Here is a 22,395-nt window from a genome sequence, read left to right as displayed (position 1 = left end):
AACCTTTCAGCGTCCTCGAATTCACCCTAGCGTCGCTATGACAATATTCAACAATAGAAAGGATCGACGTACTTCCTTGTGAAGTCAGACTTCAGTCAAAGCGCAATTAAACGATTGTAAACTGAATATTTCGTGTTTGTTTTCCTAATTTGACAAATTTACCGGTAAAGTTATATTACGACTTGTAGTGACTTAGAAATTCGTCTGTCGACCTTTTTATAACAGTTTTATCAAGGTAAATATGAACATGCAGGGACACAATAAAATGAAGGGTAAAACGAAAAAAAAGAGAACAGGTGAAGGAGGAAGAAGATAGGAACAGACACAGACAATTATAAAAAGGAATGTCTACAACACCCGGTATTCCCAGGCGGTCACCCATCCAAGTACTAACCGAGCTCGACGCTGCTTAACTGCGGTGATCGGACGAGAACCGGTGTGTTCAGCGTGATATGGTCGTAGACACTAAAGTGACTAAAATAAAGGCATATAAAGCTAAGAACGCCGGAAGTATATCATGTATATGGAATCATCACTTTGATATTGAAAATAGAATCTGTTTAATTTCGGCATGAGATTTTTATACAGAAAACTTCTGAAACTGATGAAATTGATACAGATATGAGATCAATCGATGAAATACAGTTTGTATTTGTAGTTTCTGTCCTCATTATTATTAATTTTCAAGTTCACTAGAATGTTGATTTCAAGGATATGTGCGAATTTACAGAAACGACGCCCACGAATGACATGGGTATTTAAATGCACAACTACATACGCCTCCGTGGCCCAATGGATAAGGCACCAGCCTCCTAAGCCGGGGATTGCGGGTTCGAGTCCCGTCGGAGGTAGACAATTTTTACTACCCTCACAACATAGTCTGCCTAAATGCACTTTTTCACAAAGATCCGTAAATAAAAATGCTGTTATTGTAGCTACATAACGGCATTTGAAATTAGTTTTGTGCTTCGAAAGACTTACCAAACATGCAGCCACAACCTTTCAGCGTCCTCGAATTCACCCTAGCGTCGCTATGACAATATTCAACAATAGAAAGGATCGACGTACTTCCTTGTGAAGTCAGACTTCAGTCAAAGCGCAATTAAACGATTGTAAACTGAATATTTCGTGTTTGTTTTCCTAATTTGACAAATTTACCGGTAAAGTTATATTACGACTTGTAGTGACTTAGAAATTCGTCTGTCGACCTTTTTATAACAGTTTTATCAAGGTAAATATGAACATGCAGGGACACAATAAAATGAAGGGTAAAACGAAAAAAAAGAGAACAGGTGAAGGAGGAAGAAGATAGGAACAGACACAGACAATTATAAAAAGGAATGTCTACAACACCCGGTATTCCCAGGCGGTCACCCATCCAAGTACTAACCGAGCTCGACGCTGCTTAACTGCGGTGATCGGACGAGAACCGGTGTGTTCAGCGTGATATGGTCGTAGACACTAAAGTGACTAAAATAAAGGCATATAAAGCTAAGAACGCCGGAAGTATATCATGTATATGGAATCATCACTTTGATATTGAAAATAGAATCTGTTTAATTTCGGCATGAGATTTTTATACAGAAAACTTCTGAAACTGATGAAATTGATACAGATATGAGATCAATCGATGAAATACAGTTTGTATTTGTAGTTTCTGTCCTCATTATTATTAATTTTCAAGTTCACTAGAATGTTGATTTCAAGGATATGTGCGAATTTACAGAAACGACGCCCACGAATGACATGGGTATTTAAATGCACAACTACATACGCCTCCGTGGCCCAATGGATAAGGCACCAGCCTCCTAAGCCGGGGATTGCGGGTTCGAGTCCCGTCGGAGGTAGACAATTTTTACTACCCTCACAACATAGTCTGCCTAAATGCACTTTTTCACAAAGATCCGTAAATAAAAATGCTGTTATTGTAGCTACATAACGGCATTTGAAATTAGTTTTGTGCTTCGAAAGACTTACCAAACATGCAGCCACAACCTTTCAGCGTCCTCGAATTCACCCTAGCGTCGCTATGACAATATTCAACAATAGAAAGGATCGACGTACTTCCTTGTGAAGTCAGACTTCAGTCAAAGCGCAATTAAACGATTGTAAACTGAATATTTCGTGTTTGTTTTCCTAATTTGACAAATTTACCGGTAAAGTTATATTACGACTTGTAGTGACTTAGAAATTCGTCTGTCGACCTTTTTATAACAGTTTTATCAAGGTAAATATGAACATGCAGGGACACAATAAAATGAAGGGTAAAACGAAAAAAAAGAGAACAGGTGAAGGAGGAAGAAGATAGGAACAGACACAGACAATTATAAAAAGGAATGTCTACAACACCCGGTATTCCCAGGCGGTCACCCATCCAAGTACTAACCGAGCTCGACGCTGCTTAACTGCGGTGATCGGACGAGAACCGGTGTGTTCAGCGTGATATGGTCGTAGACACTAAAGTGACTAAAATAAAGGCATATAAAGCTAAGAACGCCGGAAGTATATCATGTATATGGAATCATCACTTTGATATTGAAAATAGAATCTGTTTAATTTCGGCATGAGATTTTTATACAGAAAACTTCTGAAACTGATGAAATTGATACAGATATGAGATCAATCGATGAAATACAGTTTGTATTTGTAGTTTCTGTCCTCATTATTATTAATTTTCAAGTTCACTAGAATGTTGATTTCAAGGATATGTGCGAATTTACAGAAACGACGCCCACGAATGACATGGGTATTTAAATGCACAACTACATACGCCTCCGTGGCCCAATGGATAAGGCACCAGCCTCCTAAGCCGGGGATTGCGGGTTCGAGTCCCGTCGGAGGTAGACAATTTTTACTACCCTCACAACATAGTCTGCCTAAATGCACTTTTTCACAAAGATCCGTAAATAAAAATGCTGTTATTGTAGCTACATAACGGCATTTGAAATTAGTTTTGTGCTTCGAAAGACTTACCAAACATGCAGCCACAACCTTTCAGCGTCCTCGAATTCACCCTAGCGTCGCTATGACAATATTCAACAATAGAAAGGATCGACGTACTTCCTTGTGAAGTCAGACTTCAGTCAAAGCGCAATTAAACGATTGTAAACTGAATATTTCGTGTTTGTTTTCCTAATTTGACAAATTTACCGGTAAAGTTATATTACGACTTGTAGTGACTTAGAAATTCGTCTGTCGACCTTTTTATAACAGTTTTATCAAGGTAAATATGAACATGCAGGGACACAATAAAATGAAGGGTAAAACGAAAAAAAAGAGAACAGGTGAAGGAGGAAGAAGATAGGAACAGACACAGACAATTATAAAAAGGAATGTCTACAACACCCGGTATTCCCAGGCGGTCACCCATCCAAGTACTAACCGAGCTCGACGCTGCTTAACTGCGGTGATCGGACGAGAACCGGTGTGTTCAGCGTGATATGGTCGTAGACACTAAAGTGACTAAAATAAAGGCATATAAAGCTAAGAACGCCGGAAGTATATCATGTATATGGAATCATCACTTTGATATTGAAAATAGAATCTGTTTAATTTCGGCATGAGATTTTTATACAGAAAACTTCTGAAACTGATGAAATTGATACAGATATGAGATCAATCGATGAAATACAGTTTGTATTTGTAGTTTCTGTCCTCATTATTATTAATTTTCAAGTTCACTAGAATGTTGATTTCAAGGATATGTGCGAATTTACAGAAACGACGCCCACGAATGACATGGGTATTTAAATGCACAACTACATACGCCTCCGTGGCCCAATGGATAAGGCACCAGCCTCCTAAGCCGGGGATTGCGGGTTCGAGTCCCGTCGGAGGTAGACAATTTTTACTACCCTCACAACATAGTCTGCCTAAATGCACTTTTTCACAAAGATCCGTAAATAAAAATGCTGTTATTGTAGCTACATAACGGCATTTGAAATTAGTTTTGTGCTTCGAAAGACTTACCAAACATGCAGCCACAACCTTTCAGCGTCCTCGAATTCACCCTAGCGTCGCTATGACAATATTCAACAATAGAAAGGATCGACGTACTTCCTTGTGAAGTCAGACTTCAGTCAAAGCGCAATTAAACGATTGTAAACTGAATATTTCGTGTTTGTTTTCCTAATTTGACAAATTTACCGGTAAAGTTATATTACGACTTGTAGTGACTTAGAAATTCGTCTGTCGACCTTTTTATAACAGTTTTATCAAGGTAAATATGAACATGCAGGGACACAATAAAATGAAGGGTAAAACGAAAAAAAAGAGAACAGGTGAAGGAGGAAGAAGATAGGAACAGACACAGACAATTATAAAAAGGAATGTCTACAACACCCGGTATTCCCAGGCGGTCACCCATCCAAGTACTAACCGAGCTCGACGCTGCTTAACTGCGGTGATCGGACGAGAACCGGTGTGTTCAGCGTGATATGGTCGTAGACACTAAAGTGACTAAAATAAAGGCATATAAAGCTAAGAACGCCGGAAGTATATCATGTATATGGAATCATCACTTTGATATTGAAAATAGAATCTGTTTAATTTCGGCATGAGATTTTTATACAGAAAACTTCTGAAACTGATGAAATTGATACAGATATGAGATCAATCGATGAAATACAGTTTGTATTTGTAGTTTCTGTCCTCATTATTATTAATTTTCAAGTTCACTAGAATGTTGATTTCAAGGATATGTGCGAATTTACAGAAACGACGCCCACGAATGACATGGGTATTTAAATGCACAACTACATACGCCTCCGTGGCCCAATGGATAAGGCACCAGCCTCCTAAGCCGGGGATTGCGGGTTCGAGTCCCGTCGGAGGTAGACAATTTTTACTACCCTCACAACATAGTCTGCCTAAATGCACTTTTTCACAAAGATCCGTAAATAAAAATGCTGTTATTGTAGCTACATAACGGCATTTGAAATTAGTTTTGTGCTTCGAAAGACTTACCAAACATGCAGCCACAACCTTTCAGCGTCCTCGAATTCACCCTAGCGTCGCTATGACAATATTCAACAATAGAAAGGATCGACGTACTTCCTTGTGAAGTCAGACTTCAGTCAAAGCGCAATTAAACGATTGTAAACTGAATATTTCGTGTTTGTTTTCCTAATTTGATAAATTTACCGGTAAAGTTATATTACGACTTGTAGTGACTTAGAAATTCGTCTGTCGACCTTTTTATAACAGTTTTATCAAGGTAAATATGAACATGCAGGGACACAATAAAATGAAGGGTAAAACGAAAAAAAAGAGAACAGGTGAAGGAGGAAGAAGATAGGAACAGACACAGACAATTATAAAAAGGAATGTCTACAACACCCGGTATTCCCAGGCGGTCACCCATCCAAGTACTAACCGAGCTCGACGCTGCTTAACTGCGGTGATCGGACGAGAACCGGTGTGTTCAGCGTGATATGGTCGTAGACACTAAAGTGACTAAAATAAAGGCATATAAAGCTAAGAACGCCGGAAGTATATCATGTATATGGAATCATCACTTTGATATTGAAAATAGAATCTGTTTAATTTCGGCATGAGATTTTTATACAGAAAACTTCTGAAACTGATGAAATTGATACAGATATGAGATCAATCGATGAAATACAGTTTGTATTTGTAGTTTCTGTCCTCATTATTATTAATTTTCAAGTTCACTAGAATGTTGATTTCAAGGATATGTGCGAATTTACAGAAACGACGCCCACGAATGACATGGGTATTTAAATGCACAACTACATACGCCTCCGTGGCCCAATGGATAAGGCACCAGCCTCCTAAGCCGGGGATTGCGGGTTCGAGTCCCGTCGGAGGTAGACAATTTTTACTACCCTCACAACATAGTCTGCCTAAATGCACTTTTTCACAAAGATCCGTAAATAAAAATGCTGTTATTGTAGCTACATAACGGCATTTGAAATTAGTTTTGTGCTTCGAAAGACTTACCAAACATGCAGCCACAACCTTTCAGCGTCCTCGAATTCACCCTAGCGTCGCTATGACAATATTCAACAATAGAAAGGATCGACGTACTTCCTTGTGAAGTCAGACTTCAGTCAAAGCGCAATTAAACGATTGTAAACTGAATATTTCGTGTTTGTTTTCCTAATTTGACAAATTTACCGGTAAAGTTATATTACGACTTGTAGTGACTTAGAAATTCGTCTGTCGACCTTTTTATAACAGTTTTATCAAGGTAAATATGAACATGCAGGGACACAATAAAATGAAGGGTAAAACGAAAAAAAAGAGAACAGGTGAAGGAGGAAGAAGATAGGAACAGACACAGACAATTATAAAAAGGAATGTCTACAACACCCGGTATTCCCAGGCGGTCACCCATCCAAGTACTAACCGAGCTCGACGCTGCTTAACTGCGGTGATCGGACGAGAACCGGTGTGTTCAGCGTGATATGGTCGTAGACACTAAAGTGACTAAAATAAAGGCATATAAAGCTAAGAACGCCGGAAGTATATCATGTATATGGAATCATCACTTTGATATTGAAAATAGAATCTGTTTAATTTCGGCATGAGATTTTTATACAGAAAACTTCTGAAACTGATGAAATTGATACAGATATGAGATCAATCGATGAAATACAGTTTGTATTTGTAGTTTCTGTCCTCATTATTATTAATTTTCAAGTTCACTAGAATGTTGATTTCAAGGATATGTGCGAATTTACAGAAACGACGCCCACGAATGACATGGGTATTTAAATGCACAACTACATACGCCTCCGTGGCCCAATGGATAAGGCACCAGCCTCCTAAGCCGGGGATTGCGGGTTCGAGTCCCGTCGGAGGTAGACAATTTTTACTACCCTCACAACATAGTCTGCCTAAATGCACTTTTTCACAAAGATCCGTAAATAAAAATGCTGTTATTGTAGCTACATAACGGCATTTGAAATTAGTTTTGTGCTTCGAAAGACTTACCAAACATGCAGCCACAACCTTTCAGCGTCCTCGAATTCACCCTAGCGTCGCTATGACAATATTCAACAATAGAAAGGATCGACGTACTTCCTTGTGAAGTCAGACTTCAGTCAAAGCGCAATTAAACGATTGTAAACTGAATATTTCGTGTTTGTTTTCCTAATTTGACAAATTTACCGGTAAAGTTATATTACGACTTGTAGTGACTTAGAAATTCGTCTGTCGACCTTTTTATAACAGTTTTATCAAGGTAAATATGAACATGCAGGGACACAATAAAATGAAGGGTAAAACGAAAAAAAAGAGAACAGGTGAAGGAGGAAGAAGATAGGAACAGACACAGACAATTATAAAAAGGAATGTCTACAACACCCGGTATTCCCAGGCGGTCACCCATCCAAGTACTAACCGAGCTCGACGCTGCTTAACTGCGGTGATCGGACGAGAACCGGTGTGTTCAGCGTGATATGGTCGTAGACACTAAAGTGACTAAAATAAAGGCATATAAAGCTAAGAACGCCGGAAGTATATCATGTATATGGAATCATCACTTTGATATTGAAAATAGAATCTGTTTAATTTCGGCATGAGATTTTTATACAGAAAACTTCTGAAACTGATGAAATTGATACAGATATGAGATCAATCGATGAAATACAGTTTGTATTTGTAGTTTCTGTCCTCATTATTATTAATTTTCAAGTTCACTAGAATGTTGATTTCAAGGATATGTGCGAATTTACAGAAACGACGCCCACGAATGACATGGGTATTTAAATGCACAACTACATACGCCTCCGTGGCCCAATGGATAAGGCACCAGCCTCCTAAGCCGGGGATTGCGGGTTCGAGTCCCGTCGGAGGTAGACAATTTTTACTACCCTCACAACATAGTCTGCCTAAATGCACTTTTTCACAAAGATCCGTAAATAAAAATGCTGTTATTGTAGCTACATAACGGCATTTGAAATTAGTTTTGTGCTTCGAAAGACTTACCAAACATGCAGCCACAACCTTTCAGCGTCCTCGAATTCACCCTAGCGTCGCTATGACAATATTCAACAATAGAAAGGATCGACGTACTTCCTTGTGAAGTCAGACTTCAGTCAAAGCGCAATTAAACGATTGTAAACTGAATATTTCGTGTTTGTTTTCCTAATTTGATAAATTTACCGGTAAAGTTATATTACGACTTGTAGTGACTTAGAAATTCGTCTGTCGACCTTTTTATAACAGTTTTATCAAGGTAAATATGAACATGCAGGGACACAATAAAATGAAGGGTAAAACGAAAAAAAAGAGAACAGGTGAAGGAGGAAGAAGATAGGAACAGACACAGACAATTATAAAAAGGAATGTCTACAACACCCGGTATTCCCAGGCGGTCACCCATCCAAGTACTAACCGAGCTCGACGCTGCTTAACTGCGGTGATCGGACGAGAACCGGTGTGTTCAGCGTGATATGGTCGTAGACACTAAAGTGACTAAAATAAAGGCATATAAAGCTAAGAACGCCGGAAGTATATCATGTATATGGAATCATCACTTTGATATTGAAAATAGAATCTGTTTAATTTCGGCATGAGATTTTTATACAGAAAACTTCTGAAACTGATGAAATTGATACAGATATGAGATCAATCGATGAAATACAGTTTGTATTTGTAGTTTCTGTCCTCATTATTATTAATTTTCAAGTTCACTAGAATGTTGATTTCAAGGATATGTGCGAATTTACAGAAACGACGCCCACGAATGACATGGGTATTTAAATGCACAACTACATACGCCTCCGTGGCCCAATGGATAAGGCACCAGCCTCCTAAGCCGGGGATTGCGGGTTCGAGTCCCGTCGGAGGTAGACAATTTTTACTACCCTCACAACATAGTCTGCCTAAATGCACTTTTTCACAAAGATCCGTAAATAAAAATGCTGTTATTGTAGCTACATAACGGCATTTGAAATTAGTTTTGTGCTTCGAAAGACTTACCAAACATGCAGCCACAACCTTTCAGCGTCCTCGAATTCACCCTAGCGTCGCTATGACAATATTCAACAATAGAAAGGATCGACGTACTTCCTTGTGAAGTCAGACTTCAGTCAAAGCGCAATTAAACGATTGTAAACTGAATATTTCGTGTTTGTTTTCCTAATTTGACAAATTTACCGGTAAAGTTATATTACGACTTGTAGTGACTTAGAAATTCGTCTGTCGACCTTTTTATAACAGTTTTATCAAGGTAAATATGAACATGCAGGGACACAATAAAATGAAGGGTAAAACGAAAAAAAAGAGAACAGGTGAAGGAGGAAGAAGATAGGAACAGACACAGACAATTATAAAAAGGAATGTCTACAACACCCGGTATTCCCAGGCGGTCACCCATCCAAGTACTAACCGAGCTCGACGCTGCTTAACTGCGGTGATCGGACGAGAACCGGTGTGTTCAGCGTGATATGGTCGTAGACACTAAAGTGACTAAAATAAAGGCATATAAAGCTAAGAACGCCGGAAGTATATCATGTATATGGAATCATCACTTTGATATTGAAAATAGAATCTGTTTAATTTCGGCATGAGATTTTTATACAGAAAACTTCTGAAACTGATGAAATTGATACAGATATGAGATCAATCGATGAAATACAGTTTGTATTTGTAGTTTCTGTCCTCATTATTATTAATTTTCAAGTTCACTAGAATGTTGATTTCAAGGATATGTGCGAATTTACAGAAACGACGCCCACGAATGACATGGGTATTTAAATGCACAACTACATACGCCTCCGTGGCCCAATGGATAAGGCACCAGCCTCCTAAGCCGGGGATTGCGGGTTCGAGTCCCGTCGGAGGTAGACAATTTTTACTACCCTCACAACATAGTCTGCCTAAATGCACTTTTTCACAAAGATCCGTAAATAAAAATGCTGTTATTGTAGCTACATAACGGCATTTGAAATTAGTTTTGTGCTTCGAAAGACTTACCAAACATGCAGCCACAACCTTTCAGCGTCCTCGAATTCACCCTAGCGTCGCTATGACAATATTCAACAATAGAAAGGATCGACGTACTTCCTTGTGAAGTCAGACTTCAGTCAAAGCGCAATTAAACGATTGTAAACTGAATATTTCGTGTTTGTTTTCCTAATTTGACAAATTTACCGGTAAAGTTATATTACGACTTGTAGTGACTTAGAAATTCGTCTGTCGACCTTTTTATAACAGTTTTATCAAGGTAAATATGAACATGCAGGGACACAATAAAATGAAGGGTAAAACGAAAAAAAAGAGAACAGGTGAAGGAGGAAGAAGATAGGAACAGACACAGACAATTATAAAAAGGAATGTCTACAACACCCGGTATTCCCAGGCGGTCACCCATCCAAGTACTAACCGAGCTCGACGCTGCTTAACTGCGGTGATCGGACGAGAACCGGTGTGTTCAGCGTGATATGGTCGTAGACACTAAAGTGACTAAAATAAAGGCATATAAAGCTAAGAACGCCGGAAGTATATCATGTATATGGAATCATCACTTTGATATTGAAAATAGAATCTGTTTAATTTCGGCATGAGATTTTTATACAGAAAACTTCTGAAACTGATGAAATTGATACAGATATGAGATCAATCGATGAAATACAGTTTGTATTTGTAGTTTCTGTCCTCATTATTATTAATTTTCAAGTTCACTAGAATGTTGATTTCAAGGATATGTGCGAATTTACAGAAACGACGCCCACGAATGACATGGGTATTTAAATGCACAACTACATACGCCTCCGTGGCCCAATGGATAAGGCACCAGCCTCCTAAGCCGGGGATTGCGGGTTCGAGTCCCGTCGGAGGTAGACAATTTTTACTACCCTCACAACATAGTCTGCCTAAATGCACTTTTTCACAAAGATCCGTAAATAAAAATGCTGTTATTGTAGCTACATAACGGCATTTGAAATTAGTTTTGTGCTTCGAAAGACTTACCAAACATGCAGCCACAACCTTTCAGCGTCCTCGAATTCACCCTAGCGTCGCTATGACAATATTCAACAATAGAAAGGATCGACGTACTTCCTTGTGAAGTCAGACTTCAGTCAAAGCGCAATTAAACGATTGTAAACTGAATATTTCGTGTTTGTTTTCCTAATTTGACAAATTTACCGGTAAAGTTATATTACGACTTGTAGTGACTTAGAAATTCGTCTGTCGACCTTTTTATAACAGTTTTATCAAGGTAAATATGAACATGCAGGGACACAATAAAATGAAGGGTAAAACGAAAAAAAAGAGAACAGGTGAAGGAGGAAGAAGATAGGAACAGACACAGACAATTATAAAAAGGAATGTCTACAACACCCGGTATTCCCAGGCGGTCACCCATCCAAGTACTAACCGAGCTCGACGCTGCTTAACTGCGGTGATCGGACGAGAACCGGTGTGTTCAGCGTGATATGGTCGTAGACACTAAAGTGACTAAAATAAAGGCATATAAAGCTAAGAACGCCGGAAGTATATCATGTATATGGAATCATCACTTTGATATTGAAAATAGAATCTGTTTAATTTCGGCATGAGATTTTTATACAGAAAACTTCTGAAACTGATGAAATTGATACAGATATGAGATCAATCGATGAAATACAGTTTGTATTTGTAGTTTCTGTCCTCATTATTATTAATTTTCAAGTTCACTAGAATGTTGATTTCAAGGATATGTGCGAATTTACAGAAACGACGCCCACGAATGACATGGGTATTTAAATGCACAACTACATACGCCTCCGTGGCCCAATGGATAAGGCACCAGCCTCCTAAGCCGGGGATTGCGGGTTCGAGTCCCGTCGGAGGTAGACAATTTTTACTACCCTCACAACATAGTCTGCCTAAATGCACTTTTTCACAAAGATCCGTAAATAAAAATGCTGTTATTGTAGCTACATAACGGCATTTGAAATTAGTTTTGTGCTTCGAAAGACTTACCAAACATGCAGCCACAACCTTTCAGCGTCCTCGAATTCACCCTAGCGTCGCTATGACAATATTCAACAATAGAAAGGATCGACGTACTTCCTTGTGAAGTCAGACTTCAGTCAAAGCGCAATTAAACGATTGTAAACTGAATATTTCGTGTTTGTTTTCCTAATTTGATAAATTTACCGGTAAAGTTATATTACGACTTGTAGTGACTTAGAAATTCGTCTGTCGACCTTTTTATAACAGTTTTATCAAGGTAAATATGAACATGCAGGGACACAATAAAATGAAGGGTAAAACGAAAAAAAAGAGAACAGGTGAAGGAGGAAGAAGATAGGAACAGACACAGACAATTATAAAAAGGAATGTCTACAACACCCGGTATTCCCAGGCGGTCACCCATCCAAGTACTAACCGAGCTCGACGCTGCTTAACTGCGGTGATCGGACGAGAACCGGTGTGTTCAGCGTGATATGGTCGTAGACACTAAAGTGACTAAAATAAAGGCATATAAAGCTAAGAACGCCGGAAGTATATCATGTATATGGAATCATCACTTTGATATTGAAAATAGAATCTGTTTAATTTCGGCATGAGATTTTTATACAGAAAACTTCTGAAACTGATGAAATTGATACAGATATGAGATCAATCGATGAAATACAGTTTGTATTTGTAGTTTCTGTCCTCATTATTATTAATTTTCAAGTTCACTAGAATGTTGATTTCAAGGATATGTGCGAATTTACAGAAACGACGCCCACGAATGACATGGGTATTTAAATGCACAACTACATACGCCTCCGTGGCCCAATGGATAAGGCACCAGCCTCCTAAGCCGGGGATTGCGGGTTCGAGTCCCGTCGGAGGTAGACAATTTTTACTACCCTCACAACATAGTCTGCCTAAATGCACTTTTTCACAAAGATCCGTAAATAAAAATGCTGTTATTGTAGCTACATAACGGCATTTGAAATTAGTTTTGTGCTTCGAAAGACTTACCAAACATGCAGCCACAACCTTTCAGCGTCCTCGAATTCACCCTAGCGTCGCTATGACAATATTCAACAATAGAAAGGATCGACGTACTTCCTTGTGAAGTCAGACTTCAGTCAAAGCGCAATTAAACGATTGTAAACTGAATATTTCGTGTTTGTTTTCCTAATTTGACAAATTTACCGGTAAAGTTATATTACGACTTGTAGTGACTTAGAAATTCGTCTGTCGACCTTTTTATAACAGTTTTATCAAGGTAAATATGAACATGCAGGGACACAATAAAATGAAGGGTAAAACGAAAAAAAAGAGAACAGGTGAAGGAGGAAGAAGATAGGAACAGACACAGACAATTATAAAAAGGAATGTCTACAACACCCGGTATTCCCAGGCGGTCACCCATCCAAGTACTAACCGAGCTCGACGCTGCTTAACTGCGGTGATCGGACGAGAACCGGTGTGTTCAGCGTGATATGGTCGTAGACACTAAAGTGACTAAAATAAAGGCATATAAAGCTAAGAACGCCGGAAGTATATCATGTATATGGAATCATCACTTTGATATTGAAAATAGAATCTGTTTAATTTCGGCATGAGATTTTTATACAGAAAACTTCTGAAACTGATGAAATTGATACAGATATGAGATCAATCGATGAAATACAGTTTGTATTTGTAGTTTCTGTCCTCATTATTATTAATTTTCAAGTTCACTAGAATGTTGATTTCAAGGATATGTGCGAATTTACAGAAACGACGCCCACGAATGACATGGGTATTTAAATGCACAACTACATACGCCTCCGTGGCCCAATGGATAAGGCACCAGCCTCCTAAGCCGGGGATTGCGGGTTCGAGTCCCGTCGGAGGTAGACAATTTTTACTACCCTCACAACATAGTCTGCCTAAATGCACTTTTTCACAAAGATCCGTAAATAAAAATGCTGTTATTGTAGCTACATAACGGCATTTGAAATTAGTTTTGTGCTTCGAAAGACTTACCAAACATGCAGCCACAACCTTTCAGCGTCCTCGAATTCACCCTAGCGTCGCTATGACAATATTCAACAATAGAAAGGATCGACGTACTTCCTTGTGAAGTCAGACTTCAGTCAAAGCGCAATTAAACGATTGTAAACTGAATATTTCGTGTTTGTTTTCCTAATTTGACAAATTTACCGGTAAAGTTATATTACGACTTGTAGTGACTTAGAAATTCGTCTGTCGACCTTTTTATAACAGTTTTATCAAGGTAAATATGAACATGCAGGGACACAATAAAATGAAGGGTAAAACGAAAAAAAAGAGAACAGGTGAAGGAGGAAGAAGATAGGAACAGACACAGACAATTATAAAAAGGAATGTCTACAACACCCGGTATTCCCAGGCGGTCACCCATCCAAGTACTAACCGAGCTCGACGCTGCTTAACTGCGGTGATCGGACGAGAACCGGTGTGTTCAGCGTGATATGGTCGTAGACACTAAAGTGACTAAAATAAAGGCATATAAAGCTAAGAACGCCGGAAGTATATCATGTATATGGAATCATCACTTTGATATTGAAAATAGAATCTGTTTAATTTCGGCATGAGATTTTTATACAGAAAACTTCTGAAACTGATGAAATTGATACAGATATGAGATCAATCGATGAAATACAGTTTGTATTTGTAGTTTCTGTCCTCATTATTATTAATTTTCAAGTTCACTAGAATGTTGATTTCAAGGATATGTGCGAATTTACAGAAACGACGCCCACGAATGACATGGGTATTTAAATGCACAACTACATACGCCTCCGTGGCCCAATGGATAAGGCACCAGCCTCCTAAGCCGGGGATTGCGGGTTCGAGTCCCGTCGGAGGTAGACAATTTTTACTACCCTCACAACATAGTCTGCCTAAATGCACTTTTTCACAAAGATCCGTAAATAAAAATGCTGTTATTGTAGCTACATAACGGCATTTGAAATTAGTTTTGTGCTTCGAAAGACTTACCAAACATGCAGCCACAACCTTTCAGCGTCCTCGAATTCACCCTAGCGTCGCTATGACAATATTCAACAATAGAAAGGATCGACGTACTTCCTTGTGAAGTCAGACTTCAGTCAAAGCGCAATTAAACGATTGTAAACTGAATATTTCGTGTTTGTTTTCCTAATTTGATAAATTTACCGGTAAAGTTATATTACGACTTGTAGTGACTTAGAAATTCGTCTGTCGACCTTTTTATAACAGTTTTATCAAGGTAAATATGAACATGCAGGGACACAATAAAATGAAGGGTAAAACGAAAAAAAAGAGAACAGGTGAAGGAGGAAGAAGATAGGAACAGACACAGACAATTATAAAAAGGAATGTCTACAACACCCGGTATTCCCAGGCGGTCACCCATCCAAGTACTAACCGAGCTCGACGCTGCTTAACTGCGGTGATCGGACGAGAACCGGTGTGTTCAGCGTGATATGGTCGTAGACACTAAAGTGACTAAAATAAAGGCATATAAAGCTAAGAACGCCGGAAGTATATCATGTATATGGAATCATCACTTTGATATTGAAAATAGAATCTGTTTAATTTCGGCATGAGATTTTTATACAGAAAACTTCTGAAACTGATGAAATTGATACAGATATGAGATCAATCGATGAAATACAGTTTGTATTTGTAGTTTCTGTCCTCATTATTATTAATTTTCAAGTTCACTAGAATGTTGATTTCAAGGATATGTGCGAATTTACAGAAACGACGCCCACGAATGACATGGGTATTTAAATGCACAACTACATACGCCTCCGTGGCCCAATGGATAAGGCACCAGCCTCCTAAGCCGGGGATTGCGGGTTCGAGTCCCGTCGGAGGTAGACAATTTTTACTACCCTCACAACATAGTCTGCCTAAATGCACTTTTTCACAAAGATCCGTAAATAAAAATGCTGTTATTGTAGCTACATAACGGCATTTGAAATTAGTTTTGTGCTTCGAAAGACTTACCAAACATGCAGCCACAACCTTTCAGCGTCCTCGAATTCACCCTAGCGTCGCTATGACAATATTCAACAATAGAAAGGATCGACGTACTTCCTTGTGAAGTCAGACTTCAGTCAAAGCGCAATTAAACGATTGTAAACTGAATATTTCGTGTTTGTTTTCCTAATTTGACAAATTTACCGGTAAAGTTATATTACGACTTGTAGTGACTTAGAAATTCGTCTGTCGACCTTTTTATAACAGTTTTATCAAGGTAAATATGAACATGCAGGGACACAATAAAATGAAGGGTAAAACGAAAAAAAAGAGAACAGGTGAAGGAGGAAGAAGATAGGAACAGACACAGACAATTATAAAAAGGAATGTCTACAACACCCGGTATTCCCAGGCGGTCACCCATCCAAGTACTAACCGAGCTCGACGCTGCTTAACTGCGGTGATCGGACGAGAACCGGTGTGTTCAGCGTGATATGGTCGTAGACACTAAAGTGACTAAAATAAAGGCATATAAAGCTAAGAACGCCGGAAGTATATCATGTATATGGAATCATCACTTTGATATTGAAAATAGAATCTGTTTAATTTCGGCATGAGATTTTTATACAGAAAACTTATGTCAATTTTCCCGTTTTCCGCTAGATGCGTTCATTTACGTACCTCTCACCTTAACTGCGCGGTGATCCGAAAGAAATCCCAGGATTTTCTATTTTTACTTTGGAAAATACCACTAGTATTTTTTACGAAACTGTGTAAAGCATCTTAGTACTAACTGGTATTTGTTACGAAACTGTGTAAAGCATCTTAGTACTAACTGGTATTTGTTACGAAACTGTTGATGACATTCCGTGAGTATTTAAGAGTTATAATAGATTTTTTAAATTACCATAATTATAATTGGCAGTAGAAACCATATGATAACTCAAAGAGAATATGTATATAGGTAGAAAGATAACAAATTGGCAAACAAAAATCAAATGTCTTTCCCCTCCGAAACATGATTGATAATAAATGATTTTGTAATAATTGATTGATAGTTTTAATGATTGGTCTGTTGGTTTGTTGATTAATCTATATATGGTCATTTGAATCAAGCAATGAGATCTGGAACCAAGTATTTAACACATGAGACGGAAATGAAACCGGGTGGAAATGGGCATCATAAAGACTCGGTTGTAGTATTATGGATTCTTTATTAAAGGTCTTAGTAAACGGTTGTCTTGTATAAAGACCCTACAAAACATAATTATAAAATACTATAAATACAGGTGCAAAGATAGATAACTCTGACATGTTTATGAACAAGTACATTGCACTGTATAACATCCTTAATAAAATAATATTCCCTTTCACATCTATAATTCTATCTCAAAGACTCAACATAAACTTGCGTCTTACATGTATTAGTTTATGCATCTCATAAACTTAATTGCAATAAATATTCTGTTACCATGTAAATAATATATACTACATGAATTCCATAAATAGTAATAAACTAAGCAAAACGGTAAAACATTAAAATATCTACATGCAGCAACTCAGCAACGCACAGTAAGCAAAATAAGCAAATAACTAACCAAATGATAAAACAACATAATACAACTCTTTGCTTACCTCAAGTGCTAGTTTGAAGGTCACAAGACTTCAAATGTGTATTGGCTACATGTACATCAAATATTAACCTGAAGATAAATATAAATTTATAACTACTGTGTTCCATGTCTATAATATGAACACATACCAAAAATAAGAAAATCTGTTCCCTTAGATAGAACAATAGAATTTTCCCTCCAAAAAGAACATGTGACCAAAATCACTATCCATAAGAAATATAGCCTTAATTAAGATTCTAAATATAAAAATCAAGGTAACATAGACAAACAGGTACACTGGTCAGTTTAACAGTAATCAGACTAGACAAATTAAATACCATTCAATTTGTAACTAATAATATCAATAGTATGACAATCATTTTATTCCAATATATCTAATCAATATATACAAATTAACATTTACAAAAATATGCTAAATTCCACTCTACCACAGAAACATGCATGCAAAGGCTGCTTTGATTTTTTTTAAATTTATTTAAATACCACAAAGGGCCTCTTGAAAACACAAACTTCCTTCATCATTCTCTTATACTTTAGTTACCAGTCTTTCAAATTTCAAATGGTAAAACACGACACACCGTTTTAATTCAATACTAACAAGTCTAATTAAACTGCAATTTTCTGCTTTTAGAAATTATTTTTTGCCAAATAACCATTCTTTTTTTGCGCTGGGTATATAATCTTTGTTTTTTCCCGATGCAAATTTATATTACGCAAAGATTTGAGAAATTTGTTAATACGTACCGATTATCAGGTTATCTGCATGATGATATCATTAAATATCAGCTGCGAGACATAATGTGAAGCTTTTGTCGAGTGAGCGTAGCGAACGAGATCAAAAAGCCTTCATATTATGTCAAGCAGCTGATATTTTACAATATCAATATGCAAATAATCTGATAATCGATTTATCGGGCTATATTTGCGTGTTTCAGAAGTGTTTTCTTTTTTTCACCAGCACACAAAAGATGACTTGATAAGTTCGGGTCAAAGTTATTAACGTCGGTTCAAACATTATGACGTCGCTGATATGTCCGGGTCAAAGTTATTAAGGCCGGGTCAACGTATTTGACGCCACAAAGACATGATACGGAATAATATTAAGAGCTGAGCAGAGTGATACAGACAGTGGGACGACCGATAAATGTTAATACAGATATTAAAAGAAGTGAAAAGACATGATCGGTATCCAAGAAAAATTACATATACTCATTGGCACTCACACCACATCTTCCTATATCTATATACACAATAAAACTGACGGAATGCCTAGGCGTTAGCTTATTGCCTTGTACTTACGCTGAATGCATAATTTTCCGTATAACCTTACCAAACGGTATCACACTCCTATCATCTTTTCCTCGAATATGATATTAACGAAGTAGTACTCAGTATTATAACGGGTTGTGTACTTGCATGATCATCACATTTAGTGCCAGAAGTGCAGCAAGATTATGCTACCCTTCCGGAATACCGAGATTACCAATGGTTTTTGTGGTATTCGTCTAGCTCAGTCTTTGGTTTCTCATGTTGTGTGCTTTTCGGTTTTTTTTCCAAGGCATTGTTAGTTTGTGTTCGACATATGAGCTTGAAATTCCGATATCATCCGCATCTCTTTTATAATTAATTATATCGTAATTTCAATCCAATCCAAATGACAATTTTATTTTCCCCACAATGCATATTTACAGAAAACTTAGTTACACAATTGAACTCAATGATATGATAGATCACATAGTTTATAATCCTAACGACCAATTCGCATACCAACGATTGTTGAACTATTGTGCATAGTTTAAGAAAGATAAAAAAAAAAAAAACCTCTTTTTCTGGATCTACCAGCTTCATCACGAAGTCTCAAACCAAAACAAAACAAGAGGCCTTAAAGAGCCTGTTTCGCTCACCTTGGTATACGTGCAAATCAAACAAAGTACACATATGGATTCATGACAAAATTGTGTTTTTGGTGATGGTGATGTGTTTGTAGATCTTACTTTACTGAACATTATTGATGCTTACAATTATCATCTATCTGTAATGAACTTGGCCCAGTAGTTTCAGTGGAAATTATTTTGTAAACAATATTTGTAAAAATTGTTAAAACTTGATTATAATAATATCCTTAAATTTTATGAAAATTGTTAAAAAATGACTATAAAGGACAATAACTCATTAGGGGGTCAATTGACCATTTCAGTCATGTTGACTTATTTGTAAATCTTACTTTTCAGAACAATATTGCTGTTTACAGGTTATCGCTATCTATAATAGTATTCAAGATAATAACCAAAAACAGCAAAATTTCCTTAAAACTACCACTTTAGGGGCAGGAACCCAACAACGGGTTGTCTGATTCATCTTAAAATTTAAGGGCAGATAAATTTTAACCTGTTAAACAATTTTACCCCAGTCAGAATACTCTAAATGTTTTGGTTTTTGAGTTATAAGCCAACAACTGCATTTTACCCGTATGTTCTATTTTTAGCTGTGGCGGCCATCTTGGTGGGATGACCGGGTCATAGGACACATTTTTAAAACTAAATACCCCAAAAATGTTTGTGGCCAAGTTTGGATTATTTTGGTTAAGTAGTTTCAGAGGAGAAGATTTTTTGAAAAAGATTACTAAAATTTATGAAAAATGGTTAACAAGAGGCTGTCACAACGACAGCAAACCGGATTTATTAACATTTATTTGTGTCCTGCCAATATCACAAGAACCATAACTAATGAATAGTGAGAGTGAAAATCATCATTATCAAATTTGACCTCCACTTTGTTATCAGTATCAACATTTTAAAATTTCAAAAGCTTATTTTGAATGGTTCATGAGTAAATGCAACAACTTGAATGGAAATGCCATTTTATGATCTTTCAAGAACCATAACTCCTGAACGGTAAAAGTCAAAACCGTCATTTTTGAACTTGACCTCTATTTTGTCATCAGTAACAACATATAAAAATTTCAAAAGCTTTGGTTAAATGGTTCATGAGAAAATGCACAGACACGACTGGAAACACCATTTTTCCATCTTTCAAGAACCATAACTCCTGAACGGTAAAAGTCAAAATCGTCATTATTGAACTTGACCTTCATTTTGTCATCAGTAACAACATATTAAAATTTAGGAAGATTTGGTAGAATAGGTCATGCATAAATGCACAGACACGACTCGAAACTCCATTTTTCCATCTTTCAAGAACCATAAATCCTGAACGGTAAAAGTCAAAATCGCCATTATTGAACTTGACCTTCATGTAGTTGTCAGTAACAACATATTAAAATTTTAAAAGCTTTGGTTGAACAGTTCATGAGTTAATACACAGACAATTTGATTGCTGCCCACCAGACCGCCCGACGTACATCCCCAAATAAATAACCGACATTTTTGTTCCAAAAATCCGGTTAAAAATTGACTATAAAGGGCAATAACAGGTTGTCCGACATATCTGAAAATTTGAGGGCAGATAGATGTTGACCTGATGAACACCCCATGTTAGATTTGCTCTAAATGCTTTGGTTTTTGAGTTATAAGCCAAAACTGTATTTTACCCCTATTTCTATTTTTAGCCATGGCGGCCATCTTGTTGGTTGACCAGGTCACCGAACACACTTTTTAAACTAAATACCCCAATGATGATTGTGGCCAGGTTTGGATTAATTTGGCCCAGTAGTTTCAGAGGAGAAGATTTTTGTAAAAGATTACTCAGATTTACGAAAAATGGTTAAAAATTGACTGTAAAGAGCAATAACTCCTAAAGGGGTCAACTGACCGTTACGGTCATGTTGACTTATTTGTAAATCTTTCTTTGCTGAACATTATTGCTGTTTACAGTTTATTTCTATAATAATATTCAAGATAATAAACCAAAATAGTAAAATTTCCATAAAATTATCAATTCAGGGGCAGCAACCCAACAAAGGGTTGTCCGATTCATCTAAAAATTTCAGGGCAGATAGATCTTGACCTGATGAACAATTTAACTCCATGTCAGATTTGCTCTAAATGCTTTGGTTATAAGCCAAAAACCGCATTTTACCCCATTGTTCTATTTTAAACCAGTGTGGCCATCTTGGTTGGTTGACTGGGTCACCAGACACATTTTTTAAACTAGATACCTAAATGATGATTGTGGCCAAGTTTAGTAAAATTTGGCCTGGTAGTTTCAGAAGATTTTTGTAAAAGTAAACGATGACGGATGCAGGACAACGATGGACGCCAAGTGATGGGAAAAGCTCACTTGGTCCTTTGGGCCAGGTGAGCTAAAAAACGTCATAACATAAGGCATCAATACACAAAGTATGAAGCATCCATGTCTTCCACCTTCTAAAATATAAATATTTTAAAAGGCTAGCTAGCGTACTACACTGTCGCCAGATCATTTGCCATATGTTGAGCTTTTTGCAACAAAAGTTGCAGGCTTGACAAAAAACAAACATATTAAATGATAAAGAAATAAAACTAGCTGTTTATTATTCCCTCAATTTATTTGGATTTCATTAAATATTCAATCACAATTACATTTTCAAATTATTCTTAATTGATAAAAGAATGAATAATTTCAACTCCCTATCATTTCCCAATTAAATTTTAAATTACAATAAGAATGCTTATAATATGCAATAATAACTTTTTTTTTAGAATAAAACAATATTGGAAAATTATAATAGAGAATAGAAACATGGTTTGTGTTTAAGAGCCAGACCAAAGAGAAGAAAACAGCAGAAAGGTCACCAATGGGACTTCAATGCAGCAAGAAAATCCTGCACCCAGAGGAGGGCTTCAGCTGGACCCTATAAAAATAATGTATATTAGTTAAGCAAAATGGGTGGATACTTAACATGAAACATATTGATGAACCAAAATTT

At 37.2% G+C, this 22,395-nt stretch overlaps 33 non-coding genes across 33 annotated transcripts; 16 read left to right on the top strand and 17 right to left on the bottom strand.

Annotated features, from left to right (window-relative positions):
- Positions 1-345: 345 nt before the first annotated feature.
- LOC134682257 (5S ribosomal RNA) lies at positions 346-464 on the bottom strand. The gene has a single exon (XR_010100893.1). It is a non-coding gene; the product is annotated as a 5S ribosomal RNA (ribosomal RNA).
- Positions 465-778: 314 nt separating this feature from the next.
- Positions 779-851, top strand: Trnar-ccu (transfer RNA arginine (anticodon CCU)). Its single transcript has one exon. It is a non-coding gene; the product is annotated as a tRNA-Arg (tRNA).
- A 490-nt stretch (positions 852-1,341) lies between these two features.
- LOC134682256 (5S ribosomal RNA) lies at positions 1,342-1,460 on the bottom strand. The gene has a single exon (XR_010100892.1). It is a non-coding gene; the product is annotated as a 5S ribosomal RNA (ribosomal RNA).
- Positions 1,461-1,774: 314 nt separating this feature from the next.
- Trnar-ccu (transfer RNA arginine (anticodon CCU)) lies at positions 1,775-1,847 on the top strand. The gene has a single exon. It is a non-coding gene; the product is annotated as a tRNA-Arg (tRNA).
- Positions 1,848-2,337: 490 nt separating this feature from the next.
- On the bottom strand, positions 2,338-2,456 carry LOC134682255 (5S ribosomal RNA). Its single transcript, XR_010100891.1, has one exon. It is a non-coding gene; the product is annotated as a 5S ribosomal RNA (ribosomal RNA).
- A 314-nt stretch (positions 2,457-2,770) lies between these two features.
- On the top strand, positions 2,771-2,843 carry Trnar-ccu (transfer RNA arginine (anticodon CCU)). Its single transcript has one exon. It is a non-coding gene; the product is annotated as a tRNA-Arg (tRNA).
- A 490-nt stretch (positions 2,844-3,333) lies between these two features.
- Positions 3,334-3,452, bottom strand: LOC134682254 (5S ribosomal RNA). The gene has a single exon (XR_010100890.1). It is a non-coding gene; the product is annotated as a 5S ribosomal RNA (ribosomal RNA).
- Positions 3,453-3,766: 314 nt separating this feature from the next.
- On the top strand, positions 3,767-3,839 carry Trnar-ccu (transfer RNA arginine (anticodon CCU)). Its single transcript has one exon. It is a non-coding gene; the product is annotated as a tRNA-Arg (tRNA).
- Positions 3,840-4,329: 490 nt separating this feature from the next.
- On the bottom strand, positions 4,330-4,448 carry LOC134682251 (5S ribosomal RNA). Its single transcript, XR_010100888.1, has one exon. It is a non-coding gene; the product is annotated as a 5S ribosomal RNA (ribosomal RNA).
- Positions 4,449-4,762: 314 nt separating this feature from the next.
- On the top strand, positions 4,763-4,835 carry Trnar-ccu (transfer RNA arginine (anticodon CCU)). The gene has a single exon. It is a non-coding gene; the product is annotated as a tRNA-Arg (tRNA).
- A 490-nt stretch (positions 4,836-5,325) lies between these two features.
- On the bottom strand, positions 5,326-5,444 carry LOC134682250 (5S ribosomal RNA). The gene has a single exon (XR_010100887.1). It is a non-coding gene; the product is annotated as a 5S ribosomal RNA (ribosomal RNA).
- Positions 5,445-5,758: 314 nt separating this feature from the next.
- Trnar-ccu (transfer RNA arginine (anticodon CCU)) lies at positions 5,759-5,831 on the top strand. The gene has a single exon. It is a non-coding gene; the product is annotated as a tRNA-Arg (tRNA).
- A 490-nt stretch (positions 5,832-6,321) lies between these two features.
- Positions 6,322-6,440, bottom strand: LOC134682249 (5S ribosomal RNA). The gene has a single exon (XR_010100886.1). It is a non-coding gene; the product is annotated as a 5S ribosomal RNA (ribosomal RNA).
- A 314-nt stretch (positions 6,441-6,754) lies between these two features.
- Trnar-ccu (transfer RNA arginine (anticodon CCU)) lies at positions 6,755-6,827 on the top strand. Its single transcript has one exon. It is a non-coding gene; the product is annotated as a tRNA-Arg (tRNA).
- Positions 6,828-7,317: 490 nt separating this feature from the next.
- LOC134682248 (5S ribosomal RNA) lies at positions 7,318-7,436 on the bottom strand. The gene has a single exon (XR_010100885.1). It is a non-coding gene; the product is annotated as a 5S ribosomal RNA (ribosomal RNA).
- A 314-nt stretch (positions 7,437-7,750) lies between these two features.
- Trnar-ccu (transfer RNA arginine (anticodon CCU)) lies at positions 7,751-7,823 on the top strand. Its single transcript has one exon. It is a non-coding gene; the product is annotated as a tRNA-Arg (tRNA).
- Positions 7,824-8,313: 490 nt separating this feature from the next.
- Positions 8,314-8,432, bottom strand: LOC134682241 (5S ribosomal RNA). The gene has a single exon (XR_010100878.1). It is a non-coding gene; the product is annotated as a 5S ribosomal RNA (ribosomal RNA).
- A 314-nt stretch (positions 8,433-8,746) lies between these two features.
- Trnar-ccu (transfer RNA arginine (anticodon CCU)) lies at positions 8,747-8,819 on the top strand. The gene has a single exon. It is a non-coding gene; the product is annotated as a tRNA-Arg (tRNA).
- A 490-nt stretch (positions 8,820-9,309) lies between these two features.
- Positions 9,310-9,428, bottom strand: LOC134682232 (5S ribosomal RNA). The gene has a single exon (XR_010100870.1). It is a non-coding gene; the product is annotated as a 5S ribosomal RNA (ribosomal RNA).
- A 314-nt stretch (positions 9,429-9,742) lies between these two features.
- Positions 9,743-9,815, top strand: Trnar-ccu (transfer RNA arginine (anticodon CCU)). Its single transcript has one exon. It is a non-coding gene; the product is annotated as a tRNA-Arg (tRNA).
- Positions 9,816-10,305: 490 nt separating this feature from the next.
- Positions 10,306-10,424, bottom strand: LOC134682221 (5S ribosomal RNA). The gene has a single exon (XR_010100859.1). It is a non-coding gene; the product is annotated as a 5S ribosomal RNA (ribosomal RNA).
- Positions 10,425-10,738: 314 nt separating this feature from the next.
- Trnar-ccu (transfer RNA arginine (anticodon CCU)) lies at positions 10,739-10,811 on the top strand. Its single transcript has one exon. It is a non-coding gene; the product is annotated as a tRNA-Arg (tRNA).
- A 490-nt stretch (positions 10,812-11,301) lies between these two features.
- Positions 11,302-11,420, bottom strand: LOC134682209 (5S ribosomal RNA). The gene has a single exon (XR_010100848.1). It is a non-coding gene; the product is annotated as a 5S ribosomal RNA (ribosomal RNA).
- A 314-nt stretch (positions 11,421-11,734) lies between these two features.
- Trnar-ccu (transfer RNA arginine (anticodon CCU)) lies at positions 11,735-11,807 on the top strand. Its single transcript has one exon. It is a non-coding gene; the product is annotated as a tRNA-Arg (tRNA).
- Positions 11,808-12,297: 490 nt separating this feature from the next.
- Positions 12,298-12,416, bottom strand: LOC134682197 (5S ribosomal RNA). Its single transcript, XR_010100837.1, has one exon. It is a non-coding gene; the product is annotated as a 5S ribosomal RNA (ribosomal RNA).
- A 314-nt stretch (positions 12,417-12,730) lies between these two features.
- Positions 12,731-12,803, top strand: Trnar-ccu (transfer RNA arginine (anticodon CCU)). The gene has a single exon. It is a non-coding gene; the product is annotated as a tRNA-Arg (tRNA).
- A 490-nt stretch (positions 12,804-13,293) lies between these two features.
- On the bottom strand, positions 13,294-13,412 carry LOC134682186 (5S ribosomal RNA). Its single transcript, XR_010100826.1, has one exon. It is a non-coding gene; the product is annotated as a 5S ribosomal RNA (ribosomal RNA).
- Positions 13,413-13,726: 314 nt separating this feature from the next.
- Trnar-ccu (transfer RNA arginine (anticodon CCU)) lies at positions 13,727-13,799 on the top strand. Its single transcript has one exon. It is a non-coding gene; the product is annotated as a tRNA-Arg (tRNA).
- Positions 13,800-14,289: 490 nt separating this feature from the next.
- On the bottom strand, positions 14,290-14,408 carry LOC134682287 (5S ribosomal RNA). The gene has a single exon (XR_010100922.1). It is a non-coding gene; the product is annotated as a 5S ribosomal RNA (ribosomal RNA).
- A 314-nt stretch (positions 14,409-14,722) lies between these two features.
- On the top strand, positions 14,723-14,795 carry Trnar-ccu (transfer RNA arginine (anticodon CCU)). The gene has a single exon. It is a non-coding gene; the product is annotated as a tRNA-Arg (tRNA).
- A 490-nt stretch (positions 14,796-15,285) lies between these two features.
- On the bottom strand, positions 15,286-15,404 carry LOC134682275 (5S ribosomal RNA). The gene has a single exon (XR_010100911.1). It is a non-coding gene; the product is annotated as a 5S ribosomal RNA (ribosomal RNA).
- A 314-nt stretch (positions 15,405-15,718) lies between these two features.
- Trnar-ccu (transfer RNA arginine (anticodon CCU)) lies at positions 15,719-15,791 on the top strand. The gene has a single exon. It is a non-coding gene; the product is annotated as a tRNA-Arg (tRNA).
- Positions 15,792-16,281: 490 nt separating this feature from the next.
- Positions 16,282-16,400, bottom strand: LOC134682264 (5S ribosomal RNA). The gene has a single exon (XR_010100900.1). It is a non-coding gene; the product is annotated as a 5S ribosomal RNA (ribosomal RNA).
- Between the last annotated feature and the right edge of the window lie 5,995 nt (positions 16,401-22,395).

This window comes from Mytilus trossulus, chromosome 8, assembly GCF_036588685.1.
Source record: "Mytilus trossulus isolate FHL-02 chromosome 8, PNRI_Mtr1.1.1.hap1, whole genome shotgun sequence".
Lineage (NCBI taxonomy): Eukaryota > Metazoa > Mollusca > Bivalvia > Mytilida > Mytilidae > Mytilus > Mytilus trossulus.
The sequence above is the reverse complement of the archived record's forward strand: the minus strand, read 5'-3'. Positions and strand labels throughout refer to the sequence as shown.